The sequence below is a fragment of the Tiliqua scincoides genome, chromosome 1 (genome assembly GCF_035046505.1).
Source record: "Tiliqua scincoides isolate rTilSci1 chromosome 1, rTilSci1.hap2, whole genome shotgun sequence".
In the NCBI taxonomy this organism is placed as follows: Eukaryota; Metazoa; Chordata; class Lepidosauria; order Squamata; family Scincidae; genus Tiliqua; species Tiliqua scincoides.
Window position 1 is genome coordinate 224,454,658 of NC_089821.1, and position 24,838 is coordinate 224,479,495.

Here is a 24,838-nt window from a genome sequence, read left to right on the forward strand (position 1 = left end):
CATGGGTTCAAATCCTTGCTTCACCCTAAACTTACTTGGATGACCCTAAGCCAGTCACTCTACCTTTACCTTAACTACCTCACAGGGTTCTTTTGAGGTTAAAATGTCAGAAGAAACCACGTACATCGCCCTGAGCAAATGTGGGCTATAAATGTGAGAGAAATAAATATATCATATTTTCTAAGCTGAAGCTGCATAGCAAATTGTCTGACACAAAGCTGAGATTTTGTTTCCCAATTGTATAGAAAGTGACATTTATAATATTACACAAGCTATGTTGGTAGCTAGCACTGTTCCCTGTAAGCAGTCACATACCATGGTAGCATCGTCTAATATATTCAAAATAAAATATTAAAATGAATGGGGACCCACCTGAAATTGGCTCGCAACCCACCTAGTGGGTCCTGAGAAACACTGCTCTAGATCATTCTTCGTCACATTCAGCCATTTCTGGCCTCAGGCAGCCCAGCAGGCTTTGTGCCCTGATTTCTGGGCAGAAGCAGCTGGATACAGCAAAGAATGGGGGTGAACTGAGGCATTTTGCAGAGGCTCCCTGGCGGAATGATAAGCACCACTCATGTGGGGGAGGGCTTAGGAAGGCTGCCGGATCTCGCCTGTGGGCTGGAGTCTGGAAAGTCTTGATCTAGAGCAGTGTTTCTCAAACTGTGGGCTGGGACCCACTACGTGGGTCGTGAGCCAATTTCAGGTGGGTCCCCATTGATTTCTATGTTTTATTTTTAATTAATTAGTCTGGATGCTACCATGATATGTGACTGCATTCGGGGGAATGTTACAGATCTGTACTTTTAACAGGCTACTATATGCTTTTAACAATGATAGTAAATGGGACTTACTCCTGGGCAAGTGTGGGCAGGATTGCAGCCTAGGATTGTTAAAAATTTTCCTGTTGGATGATGTCATTTCTGGTCATGAAATCACTTCTGGTGGGTCCTGACAGATTCACATTCTAAAAAGTGGGTTCCAGTGCTAAAAGTTTGAGAACTATTGATCTAGAGAATGGATAGAGGCTATTCATGGAGTTTGGTTAATGTTTCGTTAAGGCAAGCTAACTGCATACTGATTACATAGTTCTTCATGCCTAGTAAACATGCCACCTTAGTTGTGATGCATGGGCCGTACCTCATTTACTGACTATTGGTCAGACTAGTCAGTGCCCATTTTAAGATTTTATGTGGTTATATACTGCTCAGGAAACAAAGCAGAAACATTGGTAGGTAGACAGGCAATTCTGTACTTGGCAAATTGCTTTCTGTGGTGTCTGAAGGCTTTTAGAGCAGTGCATAGGTAAACAGTCACTATGTGGTCCTGCTTGGTCTTCCCATCATTTGTTGTGAGAACCATGTAGTACAAGTATTGGACCTGGACCTTAGAAACTATTATTTCTATGGGTGGTTTGTGGGAAAGAAAAATGGATTAATTATCTGTTTTGCAAGGTTGGCATAAAGATGCAATGTGAAGTGCATGGTGCTCCAAAACATGCCATAGAATGAATATTTGCTACGCATTTTTAAAAATATGATTATTTAGTAAGACAACTGATATATCTATGGGAAGCTTGTATATGAAATTTCCTGGTTTTCCTCAAATGATTAGTCTGGTAAAAAGCTAAGAATTTTAAGATTAACTCATTGAAGTACACAGGAAGACGAAACCAGTTGGTGGTTATGGTTTCCTGTTGCGGTTTTCACTTCTGCACTGATTCTGTCTTCTTTAAAAACAATTTGTAATCTGTAAAGCAATTTGAATTCCTTACTTGACATCACTAGCATGCTTGCACCCTTTTTCAGTTGATTCAGTCTAAATGGATTAAATGGTAAACTAAACAGATAAAGATATGCTATTCCCAATATCAGTTCTTTATAAAGATATGTGGATGAGTATTGTCATTCATAACCTAATGTCAAAAGACATGTAGGGTAGCTGTGCACTTACTTATTTAAAATAGTTTAATAAACCGCTTTTCTAAAGCTCAAAGTGGTGTACAGTTAATATAATAAAACATAAAATAAAACTTATAAAAATTAAAATAAAATAAAAAATGATCATCAGTGATACAAAGATCAGATTTTTAAAAATCTAACACGACAAGAAATCATAGAAGCAGTACAGAGCAACTAAATCTATACACAGTAATTAAGAAAGGGGTCACCAGGGATCTCATCTCTCCTCAAAAGCCAAGCAAAATAAGTGCGCTTTTAAATAAATGTGCTTTATTACTCCCACCACAGACAAAAGCTAAAAGCAAGACTGTGTTACTTGGCACTAAGAAATAACACTTATGAATCAAGGTAACCCACATTCTCACCCTGTATAAATAATGCAAATGTGTCTAGATTTGCTTATTTCGCATGATTTATTCATGTCATACGTAAGGACAAGGAGTTACGTAGGTTAATGAAGTCCCACCTCTAGAATACTGCACAATTTGCTTGGCCTTTCACCCCTACCTGCACTGCCCACATACTTCTAAGCCTCTCTGCAGCTCTATGGACTAGACATTTGTTTTTAAAGAAATGAAAATGGATTTTTTCTTAATGCTGAATCCTGAGTCCAGTACCAAATCCTGCATTTAAGCTCTGCTTACATTGTTATTCATGTAGTTCCAGTGGCAATAACTCAGAGATTTTTCCAGGTCAACTGAATTTTGTTCCACGTATCTAATGGACAGTTTGTTTTGGAGACTCAAGTGCAGTGAAGAAAGGAAAGCTGAAAAGTAGGATAATACAAAGAGATGGACAGTCTTGAAAGATAAGGCTTTTATGCAAAGAGCAAAGATGCTTGCTTTGCTTTTCATGGGCTGATTTGAATGTTCAGAGCATGGTATGAAGATCTGGCTATGTGAGTCCAACTGCTGTGCGATGCTTTGAAAATGTATGATTCATTACTTGATCATGTTCAATTAGAATCTGAAGATTTAAAAAGTTTTACATTAACATTAGGAAGTTGATAAGAACAAGGCTAATTACAGTATATTTCTTAAGATTATTTATACTCTGCGTTATTACCTAAGAAAATGTGCATATATAGAAGCTTTTTCAAACATATTAATAACTTTTAAAATGTATAATATTTGTATCTCATAATAACAGCTCTCTATATGGTCACTTTAATTCAAATGGATTAAATTCTGCTTTCTCAGTTATTCATAGCAAATCTCAAAACTTTATCAACGTTGAAGAGGAAAAATTAGCTTAAGTGGTATAGTCCAAAACTGTGCCAATTCCACCACAACCACCAAGGCTTTTCCTCGAAGTTCCTTTGCCATCTTTCTGTTTAGCCCTACATGTTAAATTAGCTAAGGAAAGTTGCATTTTTAGGGTTATGGAAATATAATGATTTTGTATTAGCAGATGGAAGTAATATCATCATTAAAATACAGTGCTTTGTGCAAAAACAAACAAAAAACACTTAGACTGAACCAAAGTGTGTGATGTTTGGCAGTGCAAGGGCTAAGCACTTCTCCCTCAAAACCCCACTGTTCAAAATGGTCTCTTTCACAGCTGCTTTTCTTTTAAGAAAAATTAGAATTTTGTTACATGTATTTAAGTTTCTTATACAATTTGCCCCTTAACAAAATGTCATTGTTGAACAGGGCAGGATTCTCTGCATTGGCATCATACAGCTTTCCAGGAACTAGTGAAAACTTCTAAAGATATTGAAACTTGAGTAGTATGTCCCTTTCCACTGGCAGTGTTCTTAGAGCAGTGTCTGTCAGTGAGGCTGATGCACTGGATACACTAACTCAACACTTGCTTGAAGAACCAAACACAGTGTTGGACAGTGGGAAGTAGGGGTGGCATCAGAGATGGCCCAGGTTGTGCACTGGCTGATGGCAAATCATGCCTCTGTTGGACATGATCTGATGGCCCATCAGAGGGCCTACATGACCTGGCTGACCACTAAACCCACAATATTGCAGGCAGTGGTTGCACCCTAAGTGCCATCAGGGGGTGGGCAGGGGTGCCAAGAGTGCAGGGCCCTAGTGCAGGGCTTTGTTTCACAGTCCATAGAAACCTGGTGCCAGTACTGGTGGCACTGGTTAACATTGCAAATAAGTACAGTAATTCCAAAATGAAGTCACCACTGAGGCTTGTCAGAATGCTGATGGAAATACAAAGATGGTGTTATTTGGATATTATAGCTTCATTGGTTTACAGCAGGGGTGCTCAAACTTTCAACTTTAGGGATGCTGGACCTTTAACAAGTGTATAGAAGAGAGAATTTCAGCAGGTGCAGCTCGTCATCTGTGGGATGACAAGTTGCATCTGCTGAAATTCTCTCTTCTATACACTTGTTAAAGGTCCAACATCCCTAAAGTTGAAAGTTTGAGCACCCCTGGTTTACAGACATAAGAACAGCCCCACTGGATCAGGCCATAGGCCAGGGCTTTTCAAACTGGGGAGTTGCGACGCCCCAGCCTGTGGGCCCTGGCCTCTGCCCCCTTAAGGGGTAGGGGCAGCCTGGAAGCAGGAAGGAGGCAGCAGCGCGATCCACAGGATCACATCGCTCAGGAGGCTGCAGGGGCTTGGGTGCACTTACCCAAGCCTCCTGCAGCCTCCCCAGGGTGCAGGGAGCCTGGTGTGAACCTTTGGCAGGGCAGTGAAAGTGGAGCGATTGCGCTCCACTTCTGGTTTAGCGGAGGTGGGGCGCGATCACTGCGCTTTTACATTTACTGCTGCGGGGAGCTCTGCCAAAGGTTCACACCAGGCTCCCTGCACCCTGGGGAGGCTGCAGGAGGCTTGGGTAAGTGCATCCAAGCCCCTGTAGCCCCCTGAGTGGCGTGATCCTGGGGATCATGCCGCTGCCTTCCATCCCCCCCTGCTGTCTCCCCCCGCCCCCAAAATTATGCCTCCCCCCCGCCCCCTACAAAATTATGCAGGGGATGGACAGAGTGGATAGGGAGATGCTCTTTACACTCTCACGTAACACCAGAACCAGGGGACATCCACTAAAATTGAGTGTTGGGAGAGTTAGAACAGACAAAAGAAAATATTTCTTTACTCAGCGTGTGGTCGGTCTGTGGAACTCCTTGCCACAGGATGTGGTGATGGCGTCTAGCCTGGACTCCTTTAAAAGGGGATTGGACAAGTTTCTGGAGGAAAAATCCATTATGGGGTACAAGCCATGATGTGTATGTGCAACCTCTTGATTTTAGAAATGGGTTATGTCAGAATGCCAGATGCAAGGGAGGGCACCAGGATGAGGTCTCTTGTTATCTGGTGTGCTCCCTGGGGCATTTGGTGGGCCGCTGTGAGATATAGGAAGCTGGACTTGATCCAGTGGGGCTGTTCTTATGTTCTTAAAAGCAGTTACAGTGGCTCAAACTCTCCATGAGAGTTTGAAAACCACTGCCATAGGCCCATCTCGTCCAGCTTCCTGTATCTCACAGCGGCCCACCAAATGCCCCAGGGAGAACACTATATAACAAGAGACCTGCATCCTGGTGCCCTCCCCCACATCTGGTATTCTGACATAGCCCATTTCTGAAATCAGGAGGTTGCACGTACAAAACATGTCTTGCAACCCGTAATGGATTTTTCCTCCAGAAATTTGTCTAATCCCCTTTTAAAGGCATCTAGGCCAGATGCCATCACCACATGCTGTGGCAAGGAGTTCCACAGATCAACCACACGCTGAGTAAAGAAATATTTTGTTTTGTCTGTCCTAACTCTCCCAACACTCAGTTTTACTGGATGTCCCCTGGTTCTGGTGTTATGTGAGATTGTAAAGAGCATCTCTCTATTCACTTTATCCTTCCCATGCATAATTTTGTATGTCTCTATCATGTCCCCCCTCAGGCGTCTCTTTTCTAGGCTAAAGCGGCCCAAACGCTGCAGACTTTCTTCATAAGGAAGGTGTCCCAGCCCAGTAATCATCTTAGTTGCTCTCTTTTGCACCTTTTCCATTTCCACTATGTCCTTTCTGAGATGTGGTGACCAGAACTGGATGCAATACTCCAGGTGTGGCCTTACCATCGATTTGCACAACGGCATTATATTAGCCATTTTGTTCTCAATACCTTTTCTAATGATCCCAAGCATAGAATTGGCCTTCTTTACTGCTGCCGTACATTGTGTTGACACTTTCATCGACTTGTCCACCACCACAAGATCTCTCTCCTAATCTGTCACAGACTCCACAGAACCCATTAACCTATATGTGAAGTTTTGATTTCTTGCCCCAATGTGCATTACTTTACACTTAATGACATTGAAACACATCTGCCATTTTGCTGCCCATTCTGCCAGTTTGGAGAGATCCTTCTGAAACTCCTCACAATCACTTCTGGTCTTCACCACTCGGAAAAGTTTGGTGTCATCTGCAAACTTAGCCACCTTGCTGCTCAACCCTGTCTCCAGGTCATTTATGAAGAGGTTGAAAAGCAAAGGTCCCAGGACAGATTCTTGGGGCACACCGCTTTTCACCTCTCTCCATTGTGAAAATTGCCCATTGACACCCACTCTCTGTTTCCTGATCTTCAACCAGTTTTCAATCCATGAGGACCTGCCCTCTAACACCCTGACTGGAGTTTTTCAGTAGCCGTTGTTGAGGGACCGTGTTGAACACCTTCTGAAAGTCCAGATATATAATGTCTATGGGTTCTCCGGCATCCACATGCCTGTTGACCTTTTCAAAGAATTCTAAAAGGTTCATGAGGCAAGACTTACCCTTACAGAAGCCATGCTGATTCTCCCTCAGCAAGGCCTGTTTGTCTATGTGTTTTGAGATTCTATCTTTGATGAGGCATTCCACCATCTTACCTGAAACAGATGTTAGACTGACCAGCCCATAGTTTCCTGAGTCCCCTTCCTTTCCTTTTTAAAGACCGGTATGACATTTGCTATCTTCTGGCACCATGGCCATTTGGAGGGACAAGTTGCATATTTTAGTCCTAGCTGAATTATTATAATTAATAATAGTCCTAGCTATATTAGTCCTAGCTAAAGTCTTTCTACCACATCATCAAAGATCTCTACAGCCTATCCTATAGATCAGTGGTTTTCAAACTGGGGCGTTGCAATGCCACGGCCTGAAAACCCTGGGCTCTTTTCCCTTAAGGAGTGGGGATGCCCAGCATCGCGCCTCTGATCGGGGCTTAGGGGCATGCTGCCACTCACCGCCACCTGCAGCAGCCTCCTGGTGGTCTGGGGAGCCCAGTGCCAGCCTCAGTAGGGCTCCCTACGCAGCACAGAGCCCTCCAGAAGGCAATCGCGATCATTACCAGTTTTGCGATTGAGAAACAGGAAGTGGTCACGATCGCCTTCTGGAGGGCTCTGTGCTATGTGGGGACCCATGCTGAGGCTGGCACCAGATTCCCCCGACCCCTGGGAGGCTTCTGCAGGCAGCGGTGAATGGCAGCATGCCCCTGCACCCTGATCAGAGGCACGATGCTTGGAATTGTGTCTCTGCCTTCCCCCCACCCCCGCTGCCTCCAGCAAAGACTTAGTGGCTCTCAAGCTCTCCCAGAGAGTTTGAGAACCACTGCTACAGATGAACCTTGCCTTTCACAGGACTGCCTGAGGTAAAAAGCCTATACTCTTTAGACAGTCCATCAACCTGATACAATAATTTACCAGCAGCAATGTGCCATGCAAAATGGTACAAAGCTAGGAACCAGCCCCTGCAACAAATTCTGAAGTGAAACACATGGGACACAATAACATCCTCCATACCATGCCATGTTCAGCTGCACACTTCTAATGTGAAATACACCAGAATATACAAGCAATGTCCTTCTGCCACTGAGCAGGCAGAATGGACTGTCTCTACACAAATCAGACATGAAAAATTTACACTCAAATCAGTGGGGGACACATTTCAGTTTATCTGTACATTCAGTAACAGCTTTAACTTTGACATACTACAACACAAAAGTTTCAAAGGGAACTCTAGCCTGAAGCTGCTGAGTTGGAATTCATATGCAGATTTGACACTCTGAGCTGAATAGTGTCTTGGAGAAGCTAGCTCACTGCAGAAAGCAACTGTCCCTCTTTAGATATTTAGGTACAGTATTCATCTTGCTTCACTGACTATCAGTTGGGAGTGTGTCACACCCATTCTGGATTGATGTTTTCATGTCTGTTCTACATACTAATACATGTATCTTTTGCATTGCTGGGCCTTCCAACGTATCTAATGTGCAAACTGTGGATAATACTCCATGTAATTTTCACTGGCCCATGAAAAATTTAAGCTGCCACAACCTCTGCTGTACTGTGTTGGTAAATCATTATTTTTACAGAATTGAGGAACCAAATAACAAGAGACTTTTCAATCTAAAAGACAGTTTCATTTCTACTGAATGTATGGTTACATGGAAAAGGCAAGACAGCTTAGTTCTATTGGTCAGCCCTCAAAATATTGTCAACTATGATTTTACAGTGAAAGATCAGGGGCAGTGTAAAAGGATCAGTCATGCTGAACCATAGTGGAGGGTTAGGATGCCATAGATAAATCCTGACATCAGCTTTTTCCAGGTGTTGTGAGCACTATGGTGGAAGACCAATTCTACAGAGAGGCAACCATCAACAGCACATGTGTTTTTATGGAATTCAGGTGGAGGAATGGAATTGATCTCCATTCCAGTATGGACCAACAGGATTTCCATGATGGCCAGAAAATGGGAACTATGACATCTTAACAGCAATGGTATTTTTGGTTTTCAGCATGGTCTTCCCTCCACCTGAAGGGCTGTCATATGGAAGTTGGAACAAATTTGTTCTCAACTGCCTTTGAGAGTAGAGCTAGATCCAATGAGTTCAGACTGCAAGAGAGTTTATTCTAGTTAAATATAAAGAAGAAATTCTTGATGTAAGAGCATCTTGGCAGTGGAAGAAATTGCAAAGGAAGGTAGTAGATTCTGCCTCCCTGGAAATCTTCAAAAAGAGACTCGAAAGGCACCTGCTGGAGATGCTCTTGGAGGAATTCCTGATATAGGCAGGGATTTGGAACAGATGACTTTCTGGGTCCCCTCCAACCCCATGATACCATCACTTCTGCCAACAATACTGGAAAGTCCTAAATTCAATAATTCTGCTTTATATCTTTTTCAGCTGAGAAATGATCTCAGCATGTTTTGAAATGTGACTTGCACTGCAATGCTAGGCACATCTACTCAGAAGTCTCACTGAGTTAATTGGCAAATATGTACAGGACTGCAGACATAATTTGGATATATTCAGGCTATCAGTTAAGCAGTAATTTCAAGAGTCATTGCAGGGGTTGAATTAACTGCACCTTGGGGGAGCTTTCTGAGCAAGTTGGAAATGATATACAGGTCCAGCCTTGTCATACACAGATTTGACTCAACACAAGTGGCCCCTACAAATGAGAAGGAATGGGCTGATCCCTGGAGAAGGGGAAAAATACAGCCCTTTAAAATCACAGCTTAAAAAACTTCTTTTTACTGTTGCAGAGAGACAGTCATACAAGTGATTACAGGTATAACCTAAGTATCCACAGATTTTTCTGTCTCAAAGCTAATGAGAAGGGCCCTTTAAAGGAAAACAGTCCTTTAATAATGCTACAGAGCGCAGCAGACTGACAATCCATCAATCATTCTCTGCAGGCTTCACTTCTCCCTTCCCCCTGAGCAGGTGAAAAAAGGCTAAATGGCAGCGATTATCACTTTCTCTATTCTTTCCCCCTGGTTGGGGCTCCTGGTGAAGGGAAGGATTGCTGCCTTCTAGTGAAGCCTAAGCTCCTGGAGAGAGATCGATTGACTCTGTGTACATTACAAAGGTCAGCAAGGCTGTTTTTAAATCACCAGAGTAAAGAAACTTTGTTTTTTAAATTAATTTGCTATAGTGCGTTTTTTGCCATCCACATGAGTTCTTGGAACGGAACCCTTGAGAATAATGAGACTCAACCTGTACAGTCAACAAAGAATATAACTTTGAGCAGAAGGTGCCAAATAAGTTTCAGATTTCAATGAAAGGTCTGAGCTGGTTTGAATTCTTTCAAAAATTCACAACATACCAAGCTACTGGTGAGGAGCAAACATGAGGCTTTTAATGGGTGTGGAGGGGTAGCATCACAGATGTTTCAGAGATTGGAGAAATCAAGGACAAAAGGAGAAATAGGTAACTCTACAGCAGTGCCAAGTCTTCCTCGGATTACTAATTTATATTTGTTCCTATTTTTCTTCCTTTTAACAGGAATTACTTTTAATTGCACAACACATATTTCATGAACTACACCAAAACTGGTATTTTAAACAGTAAAAAGCAATTGGATTTAGAAGCATACACTAGCAGCAAAATACTTTTTGGCTGTTTGCATTAACTACATAGAAGGCATCCACACCCCTCCCATGGCATTTTACCAGAAATAGACCTCACCCAAGTTATGCCTCAGTTGCTTTTAAAAGCAACATTTACATTTATCTACCTCAAAGGGCTGTTGAGCCTTAATTAGTTCTTGGGGTTTTTACAAAAGCCATTTCAGTTATAGTTACTAGGTGCCTTACATGTGCATGTATATTTAGAGAAAGGCTTTTATGTAAGCTTAATTACAACAGTAGGACACATACTGTGCAGCTATTGCTTCTATGGGCTGGTTTTTGATCACACTTTATTGTAGTTAAGCTAAACCGTTTGACTTGATACAGTTTAAGAGCCATCTTATATTGGTGATAAACAGAAAAAAAATTACTTGAGTTACAATATTTGTTTTCCCAATGGCATCAGCAACAGAACAATCAAAAAGTATATAATTCTTTTTTTTTGCAAAGTTTTTAAATTAGAGAATATACTACTACTGGACTATTTATATGCTTGAAGAAATGAATATACATAGGTATTTTGGTGAACTGAGCCTAAAGGTCTTCAAAAAATATATGGAAGCTATAAAATGGTATATTGAAATGCTTTTCTCTCTCAGATCTGTACCTTTAACTATCGTAGTTTTTTTTGAGGGGGGGGGGTTAAGCCTTTTGTTGTTAGAAAGTTATTTAAATAATTTGGGAATCTCCTGATGTACCATACTATAATTACTTGCCTCTCATAGAAATCAGTGGGAAAAGAGAGATGGATATAAAAAGAGAAATTGGTGAATTAAAAACCCCTTTCTTCTGCCTGCTCTCTCCATTTATGTAACTGGAAGTCAACAATTTTAAATGAGACCATTTAGAGTTGCATTAGAGCCCAATCCTATACAATTTTCCAGTGCTGGTCCAGCTGTTCCAATGGGGTATGCACTGCATCTTATGGTGGGGCAGCAATCACACAGGCCTCCTTAAAGTATGGGAACACTTGTTCCTTTACCTTGGGGCTGCATTGCAGCTGCACCAGTGATGGAAAACTGGATAGGATTGGGCCCTTACTCTATTACTTCACTTTGGGGTAACAAACCCAACACAGATCCAGTTTGGTGCTATAGGCATAACTATGCCTATTAAGTTGAATCCTTTGCATAGGATTGCAGTGCTATATGTGCATATGATGTTTCAATGCATTTTATATGTATGAAATGTGCATAGTTAGGTCAAAGGCTGTTAACTACAGAATTCTCATTGGTATAGCAAATCAGACCACTGTGGACAAAAGCAAGTCAAGACTTTAGGTTTATTTTCATTTAGTGTATGGCAAAATGGCAGATGCGTTTCAATGTCAGTAAGTGTAAAGTCATGCACGTTGGGGCAAAAAAATCAAAACTTCACATATAGGCTGATGGGTTCTGAGCTGTCTGTGACAGATCAGGAGAGAGATCTTGGGGTGGTGGTGGACAGGTCGATGAAAGTGTTGACCCAATGTGCAGCAGCAGTGAAGAAGGCCAATTCTATGCTTGGGATCATTAGAAAAGGTATTGAAAACAAAACGGCTAATAGTATAATGCCATTGTACAAATCGATGGCCCAAATTGTTGACCCAATGTGCAGCGGCAGTGAAGAAGGCCAATTCTATGCTTAGGATCTTTAGAAAAGGTATTAAGAACATAAGAACAGCCCCACTGGATCAGGCCATAGGCCCATCTAGTCCAGCTTCCTGTATCTTACAGCGGCCCACCAAATGCCCCAGGGAACACACCAGATAACAAGAGACCTCATCCTGGTGCCCTCCCCTACATCTGGCATTCTGACTTAACCCATTTCTAAAATCAGGAGGTTGCGCATACACATCATGGCTTGTACCCCATAATGGATTTTTCCTCCAGAAACCCGTCCAATCCCCTTTTAAAGGCGTCTAGGCTAGACGCCAGCACCACATCCTGTGGCAAGGAGTTCCACAGACCAACCACACGCTGAGTAAAGAAATATTTTCTTTTGTCTGTCCTAACCCGCCCAACACTCAATTTTAGTGGATGTCCCCTGGTTCTGGTATTATGTGAGAGTGTAAAGAGCATCTCCCTATCCATTCTGTCCATTCCCTGCATAATTTTGTATGTCTCAATCATGTCCCCCCTCAAGCGTCTCTTTTCTAGGCTGAAGAGGCCCAAACGCTGTAGCCTTTCCTCACAAGGAAGGTGCCCCAGCCCCGTAATCATCTTAGTTGCTCTCTTTTGCACCTTTTCCATTTCCACTATGTCTTTTTTGAGATGCGGCGACCAGAACTGGACACAGTACTCCAGGTGTGGCCTTACCATCGATTTGTACAACGGCATTATAATACTAGCCGTTTTGTTCTCAATACCCTTCCTAATGATCCCAAGCATAGAATTGGCCTTCTTCACTGCCGCCGCACATTGGGTCGACACTTTCATCGACCTGTCCACCACCACCCCAAGATCTCTCTCCTGATCTGTCATAGACAGCTCAGAACCCATCAGCCTATATCTAAAGTTTTGGTTTTTTGCCCCAATGTGCATGACCTTACACTTACTGACATTGAAGGGCATCTGCCATTTTGCTGCCCATTCTGCCAGTCTGGAGAGATCCTTCTGGAGCTCCTCACAATCACTTCTGGTCTTTACCACTCAGAAAAGTTTGGTGTCGTCTGCAAACTTAGCCACTTCACTGTTCAACCCTGTCTCCAGGTCATTTATGAAGAGGTTGAAAAGCACCGGTCCCAGGACAGATCCTTGGGGCACACCGCTTTTCACCTCTCTCCATTGTGAAAATTGCCCATTGACACCCACTCTCTGCTTCCTGGCCTCCAACCAGTTCTCAGTCCACGAGAGGACCTGTCCTCTAATTCCCTGACTGTGGAGTTTTTTCAGTAGCCTTTGGTGAGGGACCGTGTCAAACGCCTTCTGAAAGTCCAGATATATAATGTCCACGGGTTCTCCCGCATCCACATGCCTGTTGACCTTTTCAAAGAATTCCATAAGGTTCGTGAGGCAAGACTTACCCTTACAGAAGCCATGCTGACTCTCCCTCAGCAAGGCCTGTTCATCTTGAGAACAAAACGGCTGATATTATAATGCAGTTGTACTAATCGATGTCCACTGACCAAGATCCAGGTCTACAGAGCTTGCGTCCTGAGTACACTTCTGTACTGCAGCGAGTCATGGACTCTCCGCTCACAACAGGAAACTGAACGCTTTCCACATGCACTGCCTCCGACGCATTCTCGGCATCACCTGGCAGGACAAAGTTCCTAACAACACAGTCCTGGAACGTGCTGGAATCCCTAGCATGTATGCACTGCTGAAACAGAGACGCCTGCGTTGGCTCGGTCATGTCGTGAGAATGGATGATGGCCGGATCCCAAAGGATCTCCTCTATGGAGAACTCGTGCAAGGAAAGCGCCCTACAGGTAGACCACAGCTGCGATACAAGGACATCTGCAAGAGGGATCTGAAGGCCTTAGGAATGGACCTCAACAAGTGGGAAACCCTGGCCTCTGAGCGGCCTGCTTGGAGGCAGGCTGTGCAACATGGCCTTTCCCAGTTTGAAGAGACACTTGGCCAACAGTCTGAGGCTAAGAGGCAAAGAAGGAAGGCCCATAGCCAGGGAGACAGACCAGGGACAGACTGCACTTGCTCCCAGTGTGGAAGGGATTGTCACTCCCGGATTGGCCTTTTCAGCCACACTAGACGCTGTGCCAGAACCACGTTTCAGAGCGCGATACCATAGTCTTTCGAGACTGAAGGTTGCCAATAACCCAACAAATCGATGGCCACACCTGGAGTACTGCGTCCATTTCTGGTCGCCACATCTCAAAAAGGATATAGTGGAAATGGAAAAGGTGCAAAAGAGAGTGACTAAGATGATTACTGGGCTGGGGCACCTTCCCTACAGGAGGCCAGCATTGTCCCCCAGGTATGGAACAAGCCCTTGGGAATGGTGGTGCTGCAATGCCGCCACTGCCCCCTCCTCGTCCACGCAAACACTTACCTGGTGTCCAACTCCCCTGTAGGTGTTTAGGAACCACTGTGTACACCCGAAACTAGAGCAAATTGGGCAAAAATGATGCCATTTTTTGAATCAGCACTCAAAATATATCCAGAAATAGGTCTAACTTAAGACAGCAAAATGTGAATAGACCTGTATTATCATACAATGGAGACTTATGGGTAAAAGGATAAAATATGGGTGGAATACTAGAACAAGAAATTCTTTATGATAAAAAGGACAGAGTAAGATTTGCAGCCCAATCCTATGTATGTCTACTCAGAAGTGCTGTCATAGTCAACTATTATAGTCATTGAGGCTTACACTGTCCTTTTTATCCTAAAGGATTTCTTACTCTAGTCTCTACTCAAAACTGGTACTTTTTAAAATACCTAGTAGTATACAGGAAACATGTTAACTTTCCTGTACAACAGTTTGTGAGAGTAAATGAAACAGATGATACTATAGGGCATGAGCAAATCAGTGTAGATTCTGGATTTAAAACCACGGACAAATGCACGTTCAGCAGTGACTAACAGGCTTATGTGTACTGCATTTATAATGCTACAACCTTTTTCTTTGAGTAAGAAAGAAAGAGTAAGAATGTTCTGTTCCACATTGCAAAGTTTTGATTAAAGTACTCCACATTCCCTTACTTTCAGGAATGTGAAAGAAAATGTAACTGTGAGGAGCTAGGGTAAAGTACAAAGATAAGAGTCACATAGTTATTTGGATGGCAGTCAGCTGGAACAAGTAGTTTTGTGTCAATGATGATATAGGCACATGGCTATTAAATAAATCTGATTTACCTGCATGTGATTTTTGATTGGTTTGCAAATTGTCTTCAAAGTTCTTGTGCAAAATTCTGATGCTAAGGAGTCACCCCTGACTAATTAAGGGCCTTTCTTCACACTAAGTCACTTCCATATATTCAAGTGTTTCTATTCTGGCTCTTCCACTATTTCAGCCTGAGACAAGTTAAAAACACACATTAAAAATAATAAAATCCAGCACATAAATACAATCAAAAATTCAAAACAGCAGCCATCCAGTTAAACTGCATCCCAACAACATTTGTATATCTGCAATATACCCCATAAGAACAACACAGTATTCCAATACAATGGATTGGGATTGAGGGTTTGTGACAGAATAGCCTTGCTGCTTGCCATTTAAAAACAAAATCTGGCTAGATATGCACTCCAGTGTAGCAGAGGGTAATACACAGCTTCAAAATAATACACAGATTAAAACTGAACTAATGGCAAATCATTTCTGGGGGTTGGTAGTCTTGTTCACAGCTTTAAGTGTTTCTGCATTGGGGTTGTATAGTGGGGGCATACAAAGGCAAAGGAAAGTTATAAAAAAACTGGGTGAGAGTTGGGGAGTTGTGTTGATGATTAATTGCATCATAAAAGAAAAAAATCCAGCTGGTGCCTACTGCATAAACAAAGAAGAAACTCTAAAATACACAGGTTATCAACTTCTACCAGAGCCATTCTTTGAGTAGGGCAACTGGGGTGGTTGTCCTGGGCCTCACAGTTCTACGAGACCAATACATGCCTATAATAAGGAGGCCCTGCATTGATTTGAGATGCTCCAGGCTGGCACCCTTCTAGAGACAGCTTTATCTCCTACACAAAGTTTTTATATGGAAATACAACAGTGTGTTCTTCTATTTACAACAGAGTTTATGAAAACCACAGTGTTTACAGTGCCACTGATAAAAATTTTTAATCAAAATGCTTTGGTAAAAGAAACTGATAAACTGCACCTTAGATGTTTCCTCCTTCTCTGTTCCCATGCATCTTCTCCCTTTGGCTCATTGTACTTACACAACCACATTCCATCTGCAATATCAATGAATAGGTTAGTTGGGGAAAGGACTGCACAATATTGATAGTTGTCCAGCTGCACTGTCAGACCATCCTTCCTCACCTATCTGTTCTTGTAAAAAAACAAACAAACCACTTTACTGATTTGACATTGATTTGATAACTAGAAGCAAATGTAATAGTATAAGAAAAAGGAGAGATTTGAGCTTACCTGTGAATTCCCCTTCTCCATGACAGGGTCAGTCCTTGACAACTGGGAAGCTCCACCCTCTCAGGCAGGCAGGTCAGGTTACAAAGTCTTCCTGAGGGGAGGGGCTCCCTTGATTCCCCAGACTACAAAAGCCTCGATGGCCCCTCCCCAGATCAGCTCTGTCTTAGACTTGCTCAGGTAGATGCAAGTCCAATGTGTCCCTGAAGTCAAATGCGATGAACTCCAATGACCTAAATCTCACCATTCTGAACCAAGAAAGGTTAGTACGATACTGTACCCTAATTCAGGAACCTAATGTGAACCTGTCAGGGACATTTTGTCCTTATCTTCTACCACCCCATTGTTTTGGGTTTGCTGTCTTTTTTTTCATATGCTTCAGGCTGTGAGGATGGGCGGACTGACCCTGGAATGGAGACCACAGGTAAGCTCAAATCTCCCCTTTCTCCAGTGGAATCCCCATGGCAGGGTCAGTCCTTGACAACTGGGAAATACCCAAACCATGTCCCCTTAAGGGTGGGAGCTGCCTGAAGCATCTGAAACTATGCTCTACAGCACACGCCTGGCAAAGGCAGAGTCCCTGGAAGCATAGGCGTCTGCCTAGTAGTGCTTTATGAACATATGGGGGGAGCTGCAGGTCGCTGCTCTACAAACCATCTCCAAAGACAAAAACGCCCTGAATGCCAGCGGTAGCAGCATCCCTTAATGAATGAGCAACTATGCCCTTAGGCAGCTCCCTTCCATGAGCCCTGTAGGCCTCAACTATCGCATCCCTTACCCATCTGGAGATGGTGGATGGTGAAACCTTAAATCTCTGTTCATTTGCCTTATGCAGCAAAAACAGTTTTCATATGTCTGAAGGTAGAGTTTCCGGAGATATATTTCCTGTCCAGCACACATCCAAAATGTGCCAATCCCAATCGCTAGGTTGAAAGGTTTAGAAAGAAAGACAGGATCTGGGAAACACAGAATTAACCTTGGATAGGGTTGGTGAGGAGAACCACCCTGTTCTTTTGAAACAGACACAAGTCCTAGCTACAGAAGAATCTGTCAATGCAGACAGCCATCTAGATGATGTTATTCCTACTAAAAAAGGGCAGTTTTCTGGGGAAAAATTATGTAAAGGACAAGTAGCCATGGGCCTGAAAGGAGGCTGTGTTAATGCCTTGAGAACTAGACCTAAGTTCCCCAAAGGGGCCCTGGCCACCAGAGGGGGGTTGATCAATGCCACTCTGCTAGTGCATTTTCTAACATGAGGGTAGGAAGAAAAGAGTCAACCCTCAGAATACCCCAAATACATGAAATTTTGAATACTTATATCACAGTGGCCGTACTCACACCCTTATCCAGACTTGACAAAGGAACTCTAAGAGTTCCCTCACATTAATTTTTCTCTGGATGGTCCTGGTTTTGGAAACGCTAGCCCACCAACCCCCTCTGGGTAGAATATGAACCTTTTAGATGGTCAGCATCTATCAGCAAGTAGGACCTTGAGAACTAGCCCTCAATATCTGAAGTTAGGACAGTGTTTGTTGCTCAAGCTCCATACAGTTAGCTGCAGCATTGCCATCTTAGGATGGATGCTGGGACCCTGAGACAGCAGGTTCAGCCTCAGTGGAAGATGAAAAGGCGGATATACTCAGGGGACTTTGACGTTGGAAACCCCTTCTAGCGTTATCTTTAGTAACGCCTTTGGAAGACCTCTGATAGGAAGGAAAGCATACAGAACACTTCGGGGCCAAGTGAGATGAAGGGTGTTCATCTCTTTGGCATCTCCCTTGGAAAAGAATCTCATCAGCTGGTTGCAGTGCTTGTTTACAAAACAGATCTAGCACCAGTGGCCTGAACCTCCTGTTCAGAAATGAGAACACCTGGCTGTGAATTTACAGTTCTGCCTGGTCTAACTTCTGGAGGCTCAGCCAGTGTGCTTTGCACATATAGGGAGTAACCCATATCAAACTCTGTTCCCCCATCAGTATAAGATGACCTGTGATGGGGTCCTACTCCAGCTGACTCAAAGGCAAACCTGGCATCAGGTGTTGCATTATCTGTTAGACTTGATGCTCTGGCTGGAGGATGCAGATTCTGGAGATCTGCCCAAGGGATGATGGGACTTAAATTTGGACAAAGGATAGCTTGTGACCATGAAAGGACTGATGTTATACTGATGTTGGAAAAGTCCTTTCGAAGAGTGGGCAAAACCTCTCTCTGACCCCTGTTCTCAATAAGAATGATATTGTGCTTCCCAAAGGCTTTATTCCCTTCAAAGGGGAGGACAAGCAATCTGGCCTGGGAACCTGTCAACATCCCAGGGTCAGAGGTGGGCATTTCTTCTAGCCACCAAGGCAGAGGCCATGGATATTGCAGCAAACTAACAAGCATCAAGAGGGGCATCTGTAGAAAAGGCTACTTAAAGAGCTAGTTTCCTCAGTACCTTCTTGCCACTCCTGGATAGGTTGTGATATGAAATGCCAACTCTTCTGCCCCCAAAAAAGGTACGTAGTTTTAGACATTAGGAGGCTAGTGGCAGCTGCCTTGAAAGCATAAGAAGAGGTTTTAAGACCCTTTTGACAGCGACCTCTGTATCACAAGGGTCCCTCGATTCCCCTTCGTCCTCTGACAGAATCACATGTGAAGATAAGGTAGCAATGGGAGCATTGATGGAGTTTGCAGAGTAATCTGAGGCAGAGAATAAAGCTTACCAAGCAATTTGGAAGTACCGTATGTTTCCTCTGAGATGGTGTCATCCACTCTGCTTCTAAGATGGACTTAAATGTCTCTGGAAGGGAACCTCAGGTGACTTGTGGGACTCTGAGGAAAAAACAGATACCTGGCCTCCAGCCTGGTTACACTGGCAGAGGCAGAAGATGACCCAGTCTCTGAGTCAAGATTGAGAGACCTAGCTGCCTTAGGTAACAGTTTAGGAAATAGGACACTGGTAAAAGCCTGTCCAGGGAATTCTGTGTTAGCGGCTTCTTCCCCCAAGGGATATCCTTCCTCCCCAGAGGATATGGAGTCTGTTGTGCCCATTTCAAGAAGCCAGTTACCTTTAGCAGTTGGAGCCCTCTTATGTTGACTGCCCCGTAGGAGCTTTGGGGCGGCATGGAAGATGAAAAGGATGAGAGACTTGCACATCTTAGTGGAGTCCCCTCGGAGTCAGAGAAAATAGAACCCAATGAAAATTGGGAGGGGGGAAAGGTGAACACTGGCGCTTGAAGCTATAGAACTTAAGGTCCTGTCACCCCCTGCTGAGTTCTCATGAGCTGCCCCAATTTGACAGCCACAGTCTGATTTACAAGTCCTAAAACCCAGCTTTGCACTCTATTTTGTGCTTCCTGGGACACTGGCAGGCATCCTATGCCTGGGGAATCCTGTCCTGGGGGAGAAACAGCTGCCCCAGGATGTGCCAAACTCCCTCTCAGGCTGATCTCCAGCACTTTCCCCAATGCTCTAGGGAAAGGGAACTTGACCCTGCATACACCAAAGCAGAGACTCAGGCATGTTGTCGTGTCCCTGGAAGCCATGAGTGAACCATGACTCACAAAATGGAGTCCTTAAGGCACTCCTCAGCAAATGCTGTGGGGAAAAGGCAAAGCTTGGAGCATGGGACAGGCTGGGCACCAGATTTCTTTTAAGTCTGCCTCACCCTCAGCGTGCCAAACCACAGAGCATGGTCAACAGGAGGTCTGCAAGCTCCTGAACCCTCTGCCTCGCTGTTTGAGATGTGAAGGGATAACAAAGCCCCAGCAGGATGTGGTGCCTCATCAGGGACGACTCAGTTGGCAGCCTCATTTCTTAGGAGTGTGGCCTCCACACTTGATGGAACAGGTTGAAATCCCCCTCAGCTGAGATGCTGAGGAGAGAGATGTGCCCAGGCAGGAGCCAAACAATCCTCTAACTGCAGCAGCAGCTACTGAGGGAAAAATTCTGAGGTCAAAATCCCCCCCCCCCGACACTGTGGAACTTAGTACTTGGGGGGGGGGGGGAAGCTCAATGGTCAGCTCAGACTTGGAAGGCATCGAAGCCACATGGGCCAGCTATCTCTGGAGGGTCGCCACAGCTGTGGCCGAGCTGGAGGAAACATTGGCCTGAAGCACGACCGTTAATTCCTCTCTGTTGGCAGAGGCAGAGAGCCTGGACTTGGGGGTCTCAGGTGCCTCTCTAGAGGGGCTTGCCATCTTCCCCAATCACCCCCTTACTGAATCAGAAAACACCTCACCTGGCTTCTGAAGGTCTGTGTCGCCCTCTGCCTGGCCCTCACAGGGTCTCGGCAGCACCTTACCTGCTGTGTGGTGCTTTGGCAGGAAACAGGCTTTTCTTGTCAGCACTGCTGTTTGAGCAGGAATCGGGCGAGTAGATCTGCCTTCTCCACACAGCTTCTGAGCAGCAGCCTACTGCTATAGTGCAGTTTTGGCGGGGAAAATACAGCCCACTGCTGTGGTGCAGTTTTGTCGGGAAAAATACTGCCTACTGCTGTGGTGCAGTTTTGCTGTGGTAGTTTTGGCAGGAAAGGGCTTGCGCTGTCATCCAACGCCAAGAATCGCCCTGCAGTCAAGTTCCTATGCTGTTCCCAAAACCAGAGGGAAGCATGAGCCCTACAGTTGTCCAGCTGCTTTAGGGGCGAGAAGCAACCCCATTTTCTGCCCCAACAAGGACGGCAGTCAGGGGAGCTCAGGCAAGACGGTTGCAGTCCTTTTCCTCACAACTTGTTTAAAAGTAAAAAAGGGGCCAAAGCCCCAGAAAAAAACAGTTTTAAAGGTCAGGTAAGCTGACCAAGAAAAAACCCAACCTACCTTGCCTAGAGGCAAGGTCAGACTGGGGAATGGAGGGAGCCCCTCCCCTCAGGAAGACTTTGTAACCTGACCTGAGAGGGAGGAACTTCCCAGTTGTCAAGGACTGACCCTGCCATGGAGATTCCATGGAGAAATTAAATCTTTTTGAGGCATGTAATTTAACTATTAACTGGAAATGAAATAGACTGAACTTCAGACTTTGTCCAGAAAGTATGTAATATCTATCACTGAGTTTTCCCTAACAGGTATAGATCCTAGAATGGAGGTACAAGGAACTGGAACCAACAGTCCTAGGAGCACATACACCTAGGAGAAGCATCACAACTAGTAAACTAAGCCATACCTCCTCTGTGAGTTGAGAATTTATTGGTTACTTTATTGATTAACTTATCATCAATTTAAATTTTTACTCTTATCACCTAAGGCTCAGGGCAATTAACATTTAAATGCATTATCAAAATACTTAAAATGTATATAAACTAAATGTTACTCACTAAAAACCATTTACTAATTCTGTAGGAACAAAATGCTTGTCTCACACACAGTGAGTGGGTTTATGGTAGCTCCAGGAGATTGGTTTAGGATTTTTCTGATCTCTTCTAAAAGCAAGTTCCAAACCAGGGGAGCTGATTATTATGAAATGAGAACAGAAAAAATGTATATAAAAGCATGGCCTAGGGACAGATGAACCTAATACCAGAAGCAGAGTTTTCCCCACCCCCATTTTTATCTGCTTCCCTTAGACATTGCTCAAAGTGATGACTCATTTTCCACTCCAGACTGGTGGTCATGGCCACCTCCCTTTCCTATATCTATTGCTGTCTTCCTCATGACAGTCACAGTCCTTCAGTTGTGCTCCATAGCCTCTCCTTGTTTATATGCAGGAGCTCACAGACACATTGACTCAGTCCCTTGGTTCATCACACCTGCTGCCTCATCACTCTCTTTGCCTCCCACACTTGGATTGCAGTGCAGTATAGTAAATATAAGTTGTCATAGTCTAAGAATAGTGCATACATTTTAATCAATTGAAGTAAATTTTTGTTTTTGGATTTGTATACCACCCTTCAACATAAATAGTTTGTGTAAAAAATTTATGCCCCACACTTCTGTGCCCCTCAAAGGCCACCGGGGCAGGTTACAACAATGAGGGAACAACAGATCAGATCTGTAACTAGCATTAAATACAGAACAACGGCAAAGAAGATAAAAAAGCCAAACACATGACAGGTCAGCAAAAACATTATGAACTGAAGGCCAGGTGAAATATATGGTTCTTCACATTTAAAAGCATCTAGTGACACAGCCATTTGGGTAGTTAACAGTCCAATAAAACCAAAAAAAAAACATCAAAACAATAAAAGCAACATGGATAGTAAAACAGTAAATGAAAAGCTGCACTAAAACATTAACCTCATATGTTAAAAAGGATAGGAAAACATGTGTTCTAAGAGAAGTAAGAACTGAACCAGGAGTTTCTCACACCAGGCCAAAGTAGGCTATCACTCAGTCACATCTCCCCTCTCCATCTACTTGTGCTGTCATAAGGATTATCAGGACAATGCATATAGCATTTTCCCACTACAACCCTTAGCTATTTCCACAACTTAGACAAAATTCAAAATGCCCCCCATCATGCTAATTTTGTTTCCATAATAATATACAGAACTGCAGAAAAATGGTAGCCACAACAGATTCTGCTGCCAAAAGCAAATAGATTCTCATCACATGCTTAGGGCTGCCCATGCCCTACATTTTAAGAGCCAGGATGGTATAGTGGTTTGGGAGCAGGACTGAGACCCTGGAAGATTCAGGTTCAAATCCCCACTCAGCAACAAAATTTCTTCAGTGACCTTGAGTCAGTCACTATCTCTCAGCCGGGCCCATCCCACAGGGTTGTTGTGAGGACAAAAGGAGGTGAAGAATCAGAGCTCCTCCTCCTTGGAAGAAGGGTGGTATAAAAATGTGAAAAATAAATAATTCTCCAGTAAAAGCCAACTTTGACACAGGGTTTCTTAAAGTGCTACTTTCCAGACCTATTGCTGATAGCACAAATGGACTCATTCAAGCAAAAGCAGTGATGGTAGTACCCCTTTTGCCACCAGCGTGCCAAACCTTTGTGCTAGAAATAGTACCTTTTTCTTCTGTGGCATTTCCTGTGTCGGTGAATCACTTGCAATGTAAGACCTGCAGCAGCCTGAAAGCAAGTTTACTCAGATGTAAAGTCCACTGAGTTCAATGTGACTTAGAGCCCAAGCCTATGCATGTCTACTCAGAAGTAAGTACCATTATAGTCAATGGGGCTTACTCCCAAGAAAGTGTGGATAGGATTGTAGCTACAACTTCTATGAACATTTACTTGGCAGTAACCCTACTGAGCTGAACAAGATTTCCCTGTTGAGTCCACATATTTAGAATCATGCTGCCTGGGGGAGGGGGTTTGAGCCCCCAATCCAATGCATATCTAATAAGAACATAAGAGCCCCGCTGGATCAGGCCAAAGCCCATCTAGTTCAGATTCCTGTATCTCACAGTGGCCCACCAAATGCCGCAGGGAGCACACAAGACAACAGACACAATCTGTGTCCAGGTGCTCTCCCCTGCATCTGGCAATCAGAAGTAGCCTGCCTCTAAAACCAAGAGCCTGCATATACCCACTGACTTGTAACCCGTAATGAACTTTTCCTCCAGAAACTTGTCCAATCCCCTCTTAAAGGCATCCAGGCAAGATGCCATCACTACATCCTGTGGCAAGGAGTTCCACAAACTAATTACATGCTGGGTAAATAAATATTTTCTTTTGTCTGTTCTAACTCTCCCAACACTCAGTTTTAGTGGATGTCCCCTGGTTCTGGTGTTATGTGAGAGGGAAAAGAGAGTTTCTCTATCCACTCTGTCCACCCCCTGCATGAATTTGTATGTCTCAATCATGTCTACCCCCCTCCCTCATTTCTAGACTGAAGAGGCCCAAACACTGTAGCCTTTCCCTATAGGAAAGGCTCTGCTCAGAAGTCCCATTATAGTCAATGGAGCTTACTCCCAGGAAAGTGTGGATAGCAGTAGCTACAGCCTCTATACACATTTACTTGGCAGTAAACCCAACTGAGCTGAACAGATTTTTTTGCGAGTCGACCTTTAGGAGCCCAGTCCTATGCCTGTCTACTCAGAAGTCAGTCCCATTACAGTCAATGGAGCTTACTCCCAGCAAAGTGTGGATAGGACTGCAGCCTGAGAAGCCAATCTACTCAGAAGTAAGTCCTATCCAGTCAATGGAAGAGACTGCAGGTGGGAGACGGGACTCCTTTCATCTCTACGACGAGCCTTCTACTGTGAACGTGTGAACAGGACGCACACGTGAAGGGGCGGCGGGTGCTTCCAGCCCGGCTGCTTGAAAAGGGCCACCTCCATCGCCGCAGTTGCAAGCGCCTCCATCCGCAGCCCCTGACTCTACACCCAAACCCAGCCCCCCTCCGGCCGCCACCCTTCATTGTTCTGGCTGCGTCGGCAGGCGGGCGGAGAGCGCCGCTCCAACCGCCCCCCCCTCCATTCAAACCCAAACACCCTCAACTGCTAATTTCTCCTCACACAGGCTCTGGCTGGCAGGCGCGCGCGGGGGTAGCAGCGCGCGCTCGGCCTTCTTCCGCGGCGGGCGCACACGCGCGCGCGCTCGACGGTTGTTGACCTGCCACACGGGCGCGCGCGCCCTCGC

The 24,838-nt window shown here is 44.3% G+C and overlaps 1 long non-coding RNA gene across 2 annotated transcripts; it reads right to left on the reverse strand.

Annotated features, from left to right (window-relative positions):
- Positions 1–2,134: 2,134 nt before the first annotated feature.
- On the reverse strand, positions 2,135–24,791 carry LOC136636354 (uncharacterized). 2 transcript variants are annotated; one of them, XR_010793514.1, is made up of 5 exons: positions 24,715–24,791; positions 23,265–23,326; positions 16,068–16,143; positions 15,103–15,261; positions 2,135–2,927 (listed from the first exon to the last, which is right to left on the reverse strand). It is a non-coding gene; the product is annotated as an uncharacterized lncRNA (long non-coding RNA). The 2 variants fall into 2 exon arrangements; XR_010793513.1 differs by lacking the exon at positions 2,135–2,927 and adding an exon at positions 14,297–14,348.
- Positions 24,792–24,838: the final 47 nt, after the last annotated feature.